At 42.2% G+C, this 14,164-nt stretch overlaps 1 protein-coding gene across 1 annotated transcript in view; it reads left to right on the forward strand.

Moving 5' to 3' along the window:
* Akap6 (A-kinase anchoring protein 6) overlaps positions 1-14,164 on the forward strand; it is a 441,797-nt gene that overhangs the window by 414,772 nt on the left and 12,861 nt on the right.

The following is a 14,164-nucleotide window of genomic DNA, read 5'->3' on the forward strand; positions in this document are numbered from 1 at the left end:
ATTGTTTCATGGCTAATTATCTTCTCTGGCTTCACCTTCCCCAGCGAGGAGAGCAAGACAGTTCCTCCCAGCACTAATGAAAGCTAGGTTTTATGGGTACACTGGGTAAATAAATGTAAGTTCTGATCAGGCAACATCATAAATGAGTTCCTAAAGTTTACAGAGTCACAACTCATCTAGCCCTTTGCTAAAGAATGAAGCAACGTGATTAATTTGGCTTAGGGATGGGGGTGGGGTGGGGTGGGGGGACTTTAGATTTGCAGGAGAAAAGTAAAGGTTTTGTCAGTTTGATATGCCAGCTATCTGCAGGTAAACACAAGGAATATATATTGATCTGGATGCCCCTGGTGGTCCCTAATGCATCTGCATAGAGAACATCTTACAGAGAAGTCCTTTGAAAAAATATAGCTGATCTGGTAAGAGATGGACATCATCTGGGGTTCTATTTTTCTGATTACTTCCAATTTATTAATAGAAAAAAAAACAACCACCAGGATTTGTATAACAGAAAATGCTCTCTCTCCATCACACTTGAGTGCAAGTCCAGCAGAGACACCAGTCACAGAGGGCTGCATGGCAAGGGCCTTGAGGGACTGAATCCAGCAGGTTAGGTGTAGGTAATTAGCCCAGCTGGCTGCTCAGGGTATTGCTTATCTCTACTATAAACTCAGTGTATTCTCTAAGTGGCCCTCATAAGGAGGTTTTGAGCACCTAGATTGGTTTCGAGCACCCTTCAAAAGGTTTAGAGCACCTAGATATATTTAGCCAAGAAGAGGGGATTAAATGCACCCTAACCCCTAAAAATTGCATTTTATTTTTCATTTCCAAAATAAATTTATATGTAAGGTCATTTTCTCTGGATTTAAATTTATATTTCTTTCCTGTGGAAATCTGTGCTTTGTGCCACAATTTGGAGTGCTGACAGGAGGGTTGTATCAGCCAGTCTTTCTTTGCTGACCGAACACTGGGAAAAACTTAAGGGAGCAGGGATTTGTGTTGGCCCACAGCTTCAGAGGTTTTAGATCAGATGTAATTGGCTCCATTCCTCATGGGTCCACGTGAGACTGAGCATCAAGACTGGGAGCCTCTGGTAGAGCAAAGTGACTAACTTCGTGGAAGGCAGGAAGTGGAGAGAAAAAGACGTTAAGGAGCCAGGGACAAGATACACTCTTCAGAAGCACACCCACAGTGACTTACTCCCAGCAAAGAGGCTCTGCCTCCTAATAGCCATCCCAGTGTGTCACCCCAATGAAGATAGCATCCCCATGACACATTTACTTCCCTCTCCCCCCCACCCCACACCAGCTGGGGACTGAGCCCTCAACACTTGGACTTTTTTCTATCCAAACCCCAAGACCCAGGACCACTGCTTTTGTTCTAATCAAGCTGGGTTTTAAAATACATTAGGATTGCAGAAACTTTAGTGTTTTCCCCTTAAAATCTCAAATATAATTCTACATTTTTAATCCATCTAAAGATTCTGTATTATGAATCAGAAGTATAAGGTCTCTTGGAAACCTTTTTCAAAAACATTTATTACCTGCTAGGAACATTCATCCTGAACTTTTGAGCAACTGTCCCAACATCCATTGTAGTTTAAAAATCTTCTAGTTGTTTTTGTGGAGGGAACAGTAACATCTCAGGGAGGTACCCTTGCCACTCTGAGTGAGACATTCTAGTCCCCTCTGAGTAAGAAAGCAAAGATATAAATCAAATGAGGTATAATGAGAAGTAGATAAAAGGGTTAACCTAGGTCAAGAAAATGAGTCACCAGCTGACCTGTGTAGCAGGAATCTTAAAAGTTCTCATTAATAAAATCAAACCTGAGGCCAGTTATTGGGGTGAACACTGGATGGTCAGAGAGACAGAACAAGCCACAGCTATCTCACCTGGCCAACTTCTCAGCTGGTCTTGTTTCCTCAGACTGGAAGCTTCTTTGTCTTCATCCCAATGGCTCTCAGCTGAACTGCTGCTCAAAAGCCTGAAGCTTAACCAGCTAAAAGCTTCTAGTTTCTGGTCCTCACACCTTATATACCTTTCTGCTTTCTACCACCACTCCCTGGGATTAAAGCCTCGCTTTCTGGAATTAAAGGCGTGAGTCACCATGCTTGTCTGTATCCTTGAACACATGGATCTCTGCCTCTGGAATGCTAGGATTAAAGGCGTGTGCTACCACTGCCTATCCTAAGTATCTAGTGGCTTTTCTGTTCTCTGACCCCAGGTAAGTTTATTAGGGTACACAATATTTTGGGGAACACAATACCACCACATACCTGTCTATTAACCTTCAACCTTGAGCCAATCAGATTAGGAATGTGGGGAAACACTTTTAGTTGACTAGTCCAGGTAAGATGGAGCAGAGTCAAAATAGCAGGTTATTTATTAAATATGATAGGATGGATTTCAATGACTCACCTACACTGCCAACACTACATTCTTATTTTTCTCTCTGAATGATGCATTTTAGTCATTCACTTAGAATTTGAGAAAAAAGAAAGTCATACCCTGATGATCCAAGAGGAGTAAGTAATTAAAAACAGTGATGTCACCATGCTGGCTCCCCCTGCATACCCTCCTTCATGGAAATAAACAGAAACAAAGTTCTCTCAATGAATATGGTAGGCCTTCCCCTCTTGTTTCCTGGGAATATGTTCCAAGACCCGTCACAGATGCCTGAAACCGTGGCTGCTAAGCGCTGTGTGTTTTAATATTGTGTTGTTTACCTATATATGCACCTTTCCCTTTTTAACTAAACACTGATTGCACACTGTAGCTGCAGCTTTTGCTACTGAGCTTTTAAAGCAAAACTAGCACAAATTGCCTCTTCCTTGGCAATTTCAGAGTTAGAGGATTGATTCTGATAGTACGTCTTGGCAACCTCCATGTGTGCAGCTTTGCTTTTCCTTTCCTCGCTGAGAATGTTCACCTTGTAATTGAACAAAGCACTCTACCCCTTCTCTTCAGCAAATTCACAATGCCAGTGTCAATACTCTTGTGACATGAGGTTCTTATAAACTAATAACACAGGAGTTAGTTATTTGAACATAGAAACTGAGGTAGTGAAGGTGTCTACTACATTATATACAGGTGGGTAGCTCATACACAGTGGATACGTTGGACAGATGGATGGTTCATATCAAGGTAGACTGGGGCAGGGTAGAGTGAGATTTACTGTGATACTCAGAAAGGTGTTCAATTTACATTTTATGAACTGTTTATATCTAGAATTTCCCATTTAATATCTTCAGGCCTCAGTTGATGTTGAATTGCTGAAACCATGGACAATAAACCTGCAGAAGGGAAAACAACTATGTGTACTTTGTAAAGGGCAGATGGGGGGCAAAAGTGAACTCTGTGTGTTACTCGATGAGCAGCTTTTCAGGAGGACACCTGTGCATGGACAAGGGTTTCCTTGTATCTTATGCTACTTCTAGATCATTCTAAGGATTTCATGTTATCATTCTAAGATTTTTTTTTTTTTTTTTTTTTTTTTTTTTTTTTTGGTTTTTCGAGACAGGGTTTCTCTGTGTAGCTTTGCGCCTTTCCTGGGACTCACTTGGTAGCCCAGGCTGGCCTCGAACTCACAGAGATCCGCCTGCCTCTGCCTCCCGAGTGCTGGGATTAAAGGCGTGCGCCACCACCGCCCGGCTCATTCTAAGATTTTTAAGTCCTGACACTAAAAATGCAAATACCAAACAGCTGGAATAAGCCAGAAAAATGGGGTGTAATGTTATCTTTGAGGGGAGCTCCCTTATCCAGCTGGCATGTGGGTCTGCTGTCCTTAGATTTTTCTGCGCAGTAGGTAAAGTCCGCACCGCTCTTCCACTCCATTTGGAATGTCTACCGTTTCACTGAAGTTATTTTTCTTTTGAACTTCCTGTTAGTTATTTCAGGTCTACATAATCCTGAAGAGGTAGGAAAAAAAGAAATTCTTTAATTAAAAAAAACTCCCCAGTTAATTTTTTATTAACTTTTAAACAGTTGTAGCTTTGGTACTGTCGTGGAATTCTGGGATAGTGACTGAGAGGAGAAAAATAAACCCCTTTCCTATTGAGTCTCTTCTGAGGGGAGTGAAACATTCCAGTTGTTTGTCTACAAAGCCAGGGCCAAGACAAAATAGTTTGTTTACTGGTAGAAATGGGTAGTTCTGTAGTTTCTTCTAGGACAATATTCAAAGTTAGATGAGAAAGTAATTCTGCCCTGCAGTGGAGGTTACCAGTAAAGGACCTGGGAGCTGAGCACGATGCTGTGGGTGTCCGTGGTCTTAGCCGCTCGGGAGGCTGAGGTGAGATGATTCCTTGAGCTTGGAAACACCGTGGCCAAAACAGTGACAGAGAAAACAAGGGCGAACTATGAAAAGCTATTTCTATAAGAATTAAGAAAAACGAGATTGGTGCAAGCATTGATTTATTTCTACCCAGCTTTAATATTACCAACACTGAAGTTAGAAACTTAAGATTTATGTATAAATTATGAACTCATCTAAAGGTCCCTAATGTATTGGCACAAATACATTACTTCGCTACAAAAACATCATTTCTTTATATGCAAGCCCTCTGATAGCATATTTATAGGTGTTTGTTTATTTTCTCCACACACAGTTTTTACTTCCAGGATACCAGCTCGGTGTCCTTTAACACAGTTCTGACACTTTCTAGGTGGAGTTGGCACTGGATCTCATGAGGGAAAGGGCACAGTCTCAGAGGACTGTCCGACTTCAGATGCCAACTCTACCTCCTGCTATGACAGGCTTCCGAGCTCCTCAATCGTCGCCCCAGTTTCAGTAGTTTTCTAGACTAGCTTTCAGAGCTTGGAGAAATACATCTTCCAGTCTGCTATAGAAAGAGGCAGATTCTGAATACCCAAACAGAAGATGGACACAGGTTAGGTGGAAGACAGCCCAAAGCCTCCATGCCTGTCTGGGTACCCTACTCTTCTAGTACCCTCTGATGTCGAGTACCTGGGAGCTCATCAATGTCATTCTTCAGCACTTTTAGAGTGTGAATCTTCAGGACCACCTTCCTTTCCAAGTGGTCCTTAGAGAGAAGGAAGTTTGAGCCCTCCTAATTATCCCTTGGTGCTTTAGAAGACCAGCCCCCACCCTGAGGCCATCTAGGACCCTTTTTTTATTGCCTTATCAGTATGAATTCAAAAGGACTCTTCCTGAAAACTGGAAAACCAGTGCTGTCACTCAGGAAATTCTCAGGTTTTAGGTTCTCTATGGCCAGAACCTAAAACAGAAACAGAATATGATTTCTATTATTCTTGGCTTTGTCGTTGAAGCATCACTTTTCTGGGGCAGCTCCTTCGGTGAAACTGAAGATACCGAAAGACAAGACTGAGGAAAGTATTCAGTGTTTTGTTTGGCTTTTTTTGGGGGGAGGGGGGTTGCTTTGTTTTTCTTTTTGCTTGTTTGTTTTGTGTGTGTATATGTGTGTGTCTGTGTGCACACAAACACTCATAGGCATGCACATGAACTCTGTTTTCTTCTGTAGAATTCCTTCCTACAGCCCCTGGGCCACTTTGCTTATAGAATATCAAAGTTCTTGGCAGTCTGTTTCTCACAAACAAGATAAAACTGAAGCATTCAATTCTTTATTTGTTTTGTTTCCTTTCTAATTGTTAAATAAACACACTGTTGGGAGGTGCTCCTGTGTCTGGAGTGGAGAGAGACACGTCAGGACACTTGGAGTTGGCTGTGTGTTCTGAAATGGCTGTAGATTCTTAGTTCTGTTCTTCCAGGACTGATGTGAGAGGTCAAGAGGATGGTCACCAGCCTGGCGGGCCCACGGGCCAGGGTTCGATTGGCTGAGGACCCGCCTCCTTCAGTTTCCTTTCCAGTATGTCCTATGCTTGTGTCCTCACATGCCAGCCTGTGGGACCTGCTGTGTTTGAGGTAACTTGTGGGTTTTTTTTTTTTAATTCAATGACTTTTTCCGAATTCACACAAAAGTAGTCATTTTAAAAGTGAATCACTCCATGGTCTTCAGTGCACTGACGACATTGTATAGCTATCATCTCTACTTTTAATACATTTTCATCACTCAAAGGAAATTTCAGACCTATTAAGCCACAGCATCTTTTTTTTTTTTTTTTTTTTTTAATCCCTGTGAAGAGCTCCTGGAAATCATAGCCTTCCTTCTGTCTCGGAATTTGCCTGTTGTACATATTTCTGAAATCACTTATTTCAGAATAGTTATCTGTGCTGGTAATGACTGAAATAATATAGCCTGCTCTTGACTGACACACATAGATCCAACCAGACATAGATTAAAAATATTTAGGGGGAAAAAACTATCTCTGGCCTAACTATGTGTAGAAGTCTGTCTTCTCCCCAAACAGGGCAGGGTAGCAGTCCCTCCCAGTGGGTTTACATTGGAATAGGCATTGGAAGATGATTTAAAATGTTCCAAATGACATGTGTTATGAAAAGACATCATTTTATACGAGGAACTTAGGGCAGAGAACACAGCTCTGTGGGTATTACACTTGTCTTGTCTGTTCAAGGCCATGAGTTTGAACCCCCGCACCACAAGAAGCCCAGCATTCTCAGATTTTGGTCCCTGGGGCAGTTCTTGGAACATAAACCTCCATGGATACGGGATGATGACTGACAGTGGCTTTTCGTGGCTGCTGCCTTATCCTGTACACACTCTGGAGGCCGTTAGCTTCTGTGACTGAGCCGTGACACACCTTTCAAAGTCACCAGTTCTCTCTTTGGTTCTGCAGAGTGCAGTTTAACCCCCTGGCCTTTGTCTGTCTTCCCACAGCAATCTGAGAGACGGCAAGGAAGCGCTCCTTCCTTCAATTCACTTGACAATTTTATTTTGAGGGTCTGTTTTATGTCATAAACTATTTTGCATGCTGGACTATACCAGACATGGGATAGGCTGAGTCCCTGTCCTCATGAAGTTTATTTATGGAAGGAACACCCTATTTTCCAATGCTGGATTCATTGGAGCCACATTTAATTTTTTTTTTTTTTTTTTTTGCTTCTGACAACTTTAGATTATGTCTGTATTGGTTAATTTTCTGTTGCTGTGATAAAGTGTCCTGACAGAAAGCAATGTATGGGAGGAAGGATTTAAGGATTTATTTTGGCTTAAAGTTCAAGGAGGATAGAATTGATCATGGCAGGAAAGGCATGGCGGCTCTCAGGGAAAGCATGGCAGCATGACCAGGAAGCTGGATGGCTGTGGTGGTATTGTATTCCCCGAAATATTGTGCACCCTAATAAACTTATCTGGGGTCAGAGACAGAATAGCCACAATATTAAACATAGAGGATAGGCAGTGGTAGCACACGCCTTTAATCCCAGCACTTGGGAGGCAGAGCTAGGCAGAAATCCATGTGTTCAAGGATACAGCCAAGCATGGTGACTCACGCCTTTAATCCCAGAAAGCGAGCCTTTAATCCCAGGGAGTGATGATAGAAGGCAGAAAGATAGATAAGGCATGAGAACCAGGAACTAGAAGCATTTGGCTTGGTTAAGCATTTGGCCTGGTTAAGCATTTGGCCTGGTTAAGCATTCACGCTTTTGAGCAGCAGTTCAGCTGAGACCCATTCTGGATGAGGACTCAGAGGCCTCCAGTCTGAGGAAACAAGACCAGCTGAGGATCCAGCGAGGTGAGGTAGCTGTGGCTTGTTCTGGTTCTCTGATCTTCGAGCGTTCACCCCAATAACTGGCCTCAGGCTTGATTTTATTAATAAGACCTCTAAGATTCATGCTACAGATGGCCATGCTGTCATCCACACTCAGGAAGCAGGAACAAGCAGGAACAGAGAGGAACAGGAAGCGGGGCAAGGCCATAAACCATGCAAACCTGCCCCCAGTGACATGCTTCCTCCAGCAAGGCTCTCCTCCTAAAGATTCTGCAACTTCTCCAACCAGCATGCCCAACTGAGAACCCAAGTGTTCAAATACATGTGCCAGCAGTGATTATTCCTCATGCAAACCACCAGAGCAAGAGCAGGAAATATGTTCATCTTAACTCTCATTTTAGTGAGGTTTGTGAGATGGCTGGGGTTTTGTCTGTTTTGAGCTTATTATCAGACCTGTTTTTTAAAAAAGAGCATTCATAAGAATGCTTTTTGATCATTAGTGCGAGATAGACTTTCAAAGCATTTTCTGAAGCGTTTTTAAACAAGTTACCTGAACATTATTGTCAATCCCATAGTGAGAAGGACTGGATTGCTCTACTATGTACACTGGGATAGAATTCCACAGACAACAAACCCAACTTTCCAAGAAAAGATTATTTTTAATGAATTGAAAGTTCTTAACCTGCAGGCTGGCTGACTAGCAGGAGTCTTGTCTGTGGAATGAACCCATATATAGCATGCAAAATGAAGATATCACTACATTCACAACAGGAATGAAATCAGCATTTATTTAATTTAATCCCACATGTGTCCGCTAGCCAGCTGTGGTGACATAAACCTAGTTACAATTATTTAACAGTAAGCTATAGCATCTTCTTCTCACTGCAGCAGAGTGAAGATATGCTGAGAACTGCCAATCATTGTCCCCCAAAGTCTGCCTAGAGGCCTTCACATGAGTGCTCACAACAGTCTGTGGAGTAGGTACAATATGGTGATATACAAATGTTAGAACTGATATCTATAGACACCAGATAATTTATATAAGAGCACAGCTAATGCAATTGTAGAGGGTCTCAAACCCACGTCTTTGTGAGTTTCTACCCTAAATTTCATACAGCTAATAAACAGTAAGCAGCTTTCTTTTTGTCTTATTTTCTGTATTTTTCTTGTTCACTTGGAATCTACTCTCTGCTCAATAAAAGACAGAGTAATGCAAACTCAGAATTATTTTACAATTATTGCTCTGCCTTATAAGGACTTGTTGGTGTTTTTAATTACATCTCTACCTATGTTTATTCTAAAAAAATGACATTTCTAATGCATTTTGGTTAAAGATGGTGGCTAAGAAAAATATTGTAGAAATGAAGAAATACAGTCATTATATTGTACTATTTCTCCTGATTCAAATTTATTTTCCCAGCCTTATCCCTATATTCTCTCTCTTTTCTCCTCTACATTATTCCTAGTGTCCACGTCCTTTCTTGCACACTAACGTATACATCTTCTGAGAGCCCTCAAAGGCTCATGTTCTGAGTACTTGTTCAGCTGGTGGCCCTACTTATGAGGAGAGGCTGTGGAGCATTAGGAAGTATGGCCTAGCTGAAGGAAATTGGTCACTCGGGTTGAGCATTTGAAAGTGCAGCTGGGTCCCTTCGTTCCTGCCTTTCTCTTGCTTCTGGTTTGCTGTGATGTGTACCACCTCTGCCATGCATTTTTGCTGCCATGCATTCTTGCCGCCATACATTCTTGCCGCCATGCATTCTTGCCATCATGCATTCTTGTCGTCATGCATTCTTGCTGCCATGCATTCTTGCACCATGCCTTCTCTGCCAAGGACTGGAAGTCTTTGAAAACATGAGCCAGAACATCCTTCTTCATTTGATTTGTTTCCCTCAGATCTTTCATCATACCAACATGAACAGTAGCTAATATAATGTTCTGTAGTATCAATTTTTACTTAAAAATCTCTCTTCCTAGATTTGTAAATGCAGTTCTGCTCATTGACCCCACTGGGCTAGGTCTAGAATAAGCAGTGGGAATGAAAGTTGCAAGATCTTCTCATAAACGAAACATTCAGTCTTTTTTTGTATTTTTGTTTCATATCAGTCACCTTGGTATTTTTGAGAACCCTTCTAAAGAACACGTCTTTCAATAACATCCCTCAAGAAAGATAGCTTTGCATTTTCTTGAGATTATAATATACTTATATCATTTCACCCTTCCATTCTCTCCTTTCAAACCCTCTCAAATACCCATCTCGTTCTCTTTTAAATTCATATCCTCTTTCTGCATTAATTGTTGTTACAAATATGGTGTGTGTGCATGTGCATGCACACACAGTTATTTGTATAGCACCCTGATTTAGGACAAAATTCTATTGTCATGCAATTGTCATGTCACACTGACAGGGAAACAGACCTTCCAGGTAATTAGGCCCTAAACATGGAGGCCTGATAAGAACCTACCAAGCAGCTTCCCTGCATCCAAGGATTGCAGGCAGCCTGAACTGTTACATCTCACTGTCAAACATTAACCTAGTCCCCTTCCTCCGCCCAAAGGAAGAATGGTTCCTGCCACCCAGCAGAAGTCCTCCATAATGCCCTGCTCCTCGACCTCTTCCAAGTAGTGTGGGTCACACATTAACTGGGCCCACACAGAGGAAATATGACCATATAAGTCAGGGATTAACTCAGCCTCCTTTCTCACCTATGAAAGCCCTCCCCTGCCTTGATAACCCTAAAAGAAGGCACCTTATTTGTCTCCTGGGCCCTCAGTCGGGGCTCCTCTGTGTGGCTGCAGATGTTAATAAGACTCTTACCTGGAGGACAATTCCCTTAGTACCTCACCTCTCTGGAATCTCCTCTTTTTCCTCCCTAAAACCCAACCAAAGTAACTTATGAATGAAAGGGCCCTGCCTGAATTAATTTATATCAATTATTTCCACAGTGACAGGCTTTCCATTGGTTCCTTATTTACTCTTCATCAGCCATTGGGCTTTACTCAAAAGCTCTTAGATTTTGGTGTGAATCTATTTGGACTTACCAATTTATCAAGTATGGGAATATGTACATTTTTTTAAGTGCTAAGCAATTTCTTTACAAATTGCAATAATAAAAACAAGTCAAATACTTAATTAATTTGAGAATTATTGGCTATGTGGAGCTGTCACCAAGAAGATGGGCTGTGTCTCTGTATATGTCTCACTCACCCCCCCCCAACACACAACAGTTGCACAAAAGGGAGCTGTTCAGTTATATAAAGGTCCTCATGTCCTTCCTCTTGGAAATCTTTACTTCCTTCTTGCCTTAGGGGTATGTTTTATGGTTTAGACTAAATCCCAAGGAAATGGAGAATTTTATTTAAAATACAACAGAATTTAATACAAAACCAGAAGGTGTTAGTGGAATTGAGGTCCCGACTGCTCTCCTCTTGAAGGTTAATATAGAGTCCAGAGTTTCTGGGAAAGAAACTGGCTTATTGCAAAGTTGGCCTCGAAGAAGATGGAGGAGTTAGCTCCTCAAAGCTCTATTTTCAGGGTTTTAGGGGTTCCGGCGGCTTGTCTAGAGAGGGAAAGGAAAAGGCCAGAGAAGCCATCTACTGAAAGGAGGTCTTTGTCATCTACAGTATGTCTTTTTCCTTCTTCAAAACATTCTAATGGATGTTCATAGAATCAAAGCCCAGGGTGTGAAAAGTTTCTGCACCTGATAGGCCTCTCTGCCGATGCAGCAATCCAAATCAGACCAAATCAAATGAATTAGAAAAAGCCCAAGTTTAATGGGTAAAATGTTCCCAGGTGAATCTCCCCCCACCCTCCCCACCCCCAGAAAGGAAACAGGAAAGAGAGACGAAAAAAAAAAACAAACCAAAAAACCACGTGTCTGTTCTCTGGAGTACAGTTTAAATACCCTGTGGGTGTGGTCTTGAGTATCTCTGGGGGAAGAACTGTGTTTGGCAAGACTTTTCTGAGAGGCAGGGTCTGGGCAGAGAGGTGGGCTTCCAACAGAATATTCCAGACTCCTTGGGTATATGGATGCCAGGGTGCCAGGGGCTGAGGTGGAGCTTCCACCAGTACAGGGAGTGGAGAGCATTACATTGATCCTGAGATGTCCTGGGTCCTATAAAGCTAAGGAAAGTTTTATCAATTAATATCATAGCCATTCATTTCTTTAGAATACAAAGTGAAGGGCAAGAGGGAGGAGATCTCCACTTTACAGAGGGATAAGGACTGAGAAGGAAAGAGAAGAGGAAGTGAAAGTAGCTGCCAAGGTTAGCTAATGAGGAAATGGATGAGGCTGAGCAGCAAAGACTTCTTTAATATGGAAAATGTTTAATTACAAAGTAAGTGATTTCCAAGCAGATCCCATCAGCCAGTCCCTGGAAGTATCACACATAGAAATTTCAGGACGTTTTAAAGGACAAGAGTTAAGGCAAAAATCATAAACCAAGTTTACTTCTTTCCCATGAAAACATTTTATCCCAAGGGCTTTTGATCCGTTCCTTCAGGGACTGCGGAGTTCTGTCCATTCACAGGCCTGAGTCTGTAAAGCCATAAAGTCTCTGACCATGACCGTGTCCCCAGACAATCTGAGCTGCAAGCGTCACATAGGTTCAGCTCCTGGCACAAGATGGCACAATCCTTGCACCTCCAGTCGAGTCCTCAGGTTTGAGACCCTGTTGGAAAAGCCTCCGCTGTCACATGTGGAAAGTTGAGCAGAGTAACAAAGAACGCCTCTGAAAGCCTAATTTAATTATTTATCAGCACTGTCAGTACTGTGTCTGGCAAGATAGTGTTTGAAATTAATACACTATTTGAGTAGACTGATTGAGTGCTCCTACCGCTGAAGAGTTTAACATTCACTGGCTATACAGACTGGTCATTAGTCCTTTACTTTATCAGTAAGCAAAGAATAAACAGAAATTGCAATAAAAATTCATCACAGTGAATGGGTATCTAAGCAACTGTGATAACTGGCCGTGTACTGGATTAACTGCTGGAACATCGGCAGCAGGAAAGATCTCTTTTAGAAAAGATTTAAATATCCTCTAGTTAATGTTTACCTTATAATTGGACTCCTTTAAACTAAATCGGGTTATACAGAGAATCTCTTCATATCCAGTATAAGAAAGCACTAACAGTTGTTTTACGCCATTTTTGTGTGGTATTCTTTAACTACTGGTTGTAGGAAGGACTGAGGCTTTAAGAATGTGATGTGATATGTTCCAGGTGAGACTGTCTTCCTACCACTAAGAATGAGGGCAGCGTGGCCTGTTTCTCAGCCAGACAGTTGAGATGATCTGACTTGTAATGGGAAAACTCTGGCTTGTGAAAGGAATTGCCCCCTCCTTACCTATCAGATCATGATTTGTTTTTAAGAGTAAATTGGAAGGAATGGTAAGAAGGAGATAGCCAAGGAGGAGGCGAGGAGCTTATGAGCCATTCTGTACACAGTATGAATTAGTTCCCAAATATTGACTACTTTCCTGGGAACTTACAATTATTTCACATTTCATCCCAAAAATGGTTTTGAAAAGATCCGTAGAGCTGTATCTATTTTATAGGTGAGGGTATTGATGCTCGGAAAGCTTAACTAACTTGTACAAGGGAACGGAGCTAGTGAGAAGAATCAGGCCATCAACTTAGTCTGCTGTCTCTAGAGTCATAGTCAACTGCCTCCTCAGCATAAACATAGGAGGAACTGCGCATGCTCCTTGTGGTCTTATGGTAGGGGAAGCTATCAGGGCCCACGGTGCATTCCTCGCTTTCCTTGGCTCCACAATGTTACCGCGTAGCCGGATAACAAGTGAGGATGCCGAAGGAGCCCGTTTAACTGCTACATCCAAGGATGCATTAAGTTTTATATAAATAGCAGTGAAATATCCAGGAGAATATGGAGTCCTCATGGAGACAGGCAGAGAGCCGCATAAGGGCGTCTGGGCTACGGCATTCCTGTGGGTCAGGAAAGTCTTTAGATAGTTATCACGTGCAGCTGGAAGATTTTACCGCATAGGTGGGACCAATAGTGATGGTTAACGAAAGTCAAAGCGAAGTCTCTCTCACAAAGGAAGAAGAAAGGGATCGAGGAAACAATGACTCAGGAGCTGCCCTTGGAAAACTCAGGAAGATGTGGGCGTTGCCCATCTTGGGTCTAAGAGGAGGCAGAGACTAGTTCTCATGGCAGTGCCCAGAAAAGAAAGAAAGAGCAAGGGGTGTACTCTGTTCTAGGTTCCCAGGTAAATGGGACTTTCAGTGGAGAACCCAGAAACTGAGGCCAGAAGGTTGCGATGCACAGCTGCAGACGGCATTCTGTTACAGACTCAGGAAGTGAACGAGTCCGAGAATAAATGTACCCTAAGCAACTTCCTGGACTCCTCTCTTTAACCTGCATATAGCAGACAATTTTTAGCTGTTTTAGTTACTTCCAAATAACACTACTAACTAAGATATTTCACTTAAATAACCTCAGGGGGACTTCTTTTGGTTCATCGTTTCCAAGGGTTGCATTCATGGCTACTTGACCCCATGTCTTTGGGCATGTGGCACGGGATTGTTGTTTGCTCTGCT

This window comes from Peromyscus californicus, unplaced genomic scaffold (genome assembly GCF_007827085.1).
Source record: "Peromyscus californicus insignis strain IS unplaced genomic scaffold, ASM782708v3 Scaffold_15__1_contigs__length_86483966, whole genome shotgun sequence".
NCBI classification, from domain to species: Eukaryota; Metazoa; Chordata; class Mammalia; order Rodentia; family Cricetidae; genus Peromyscus; species Peromyscus californicus.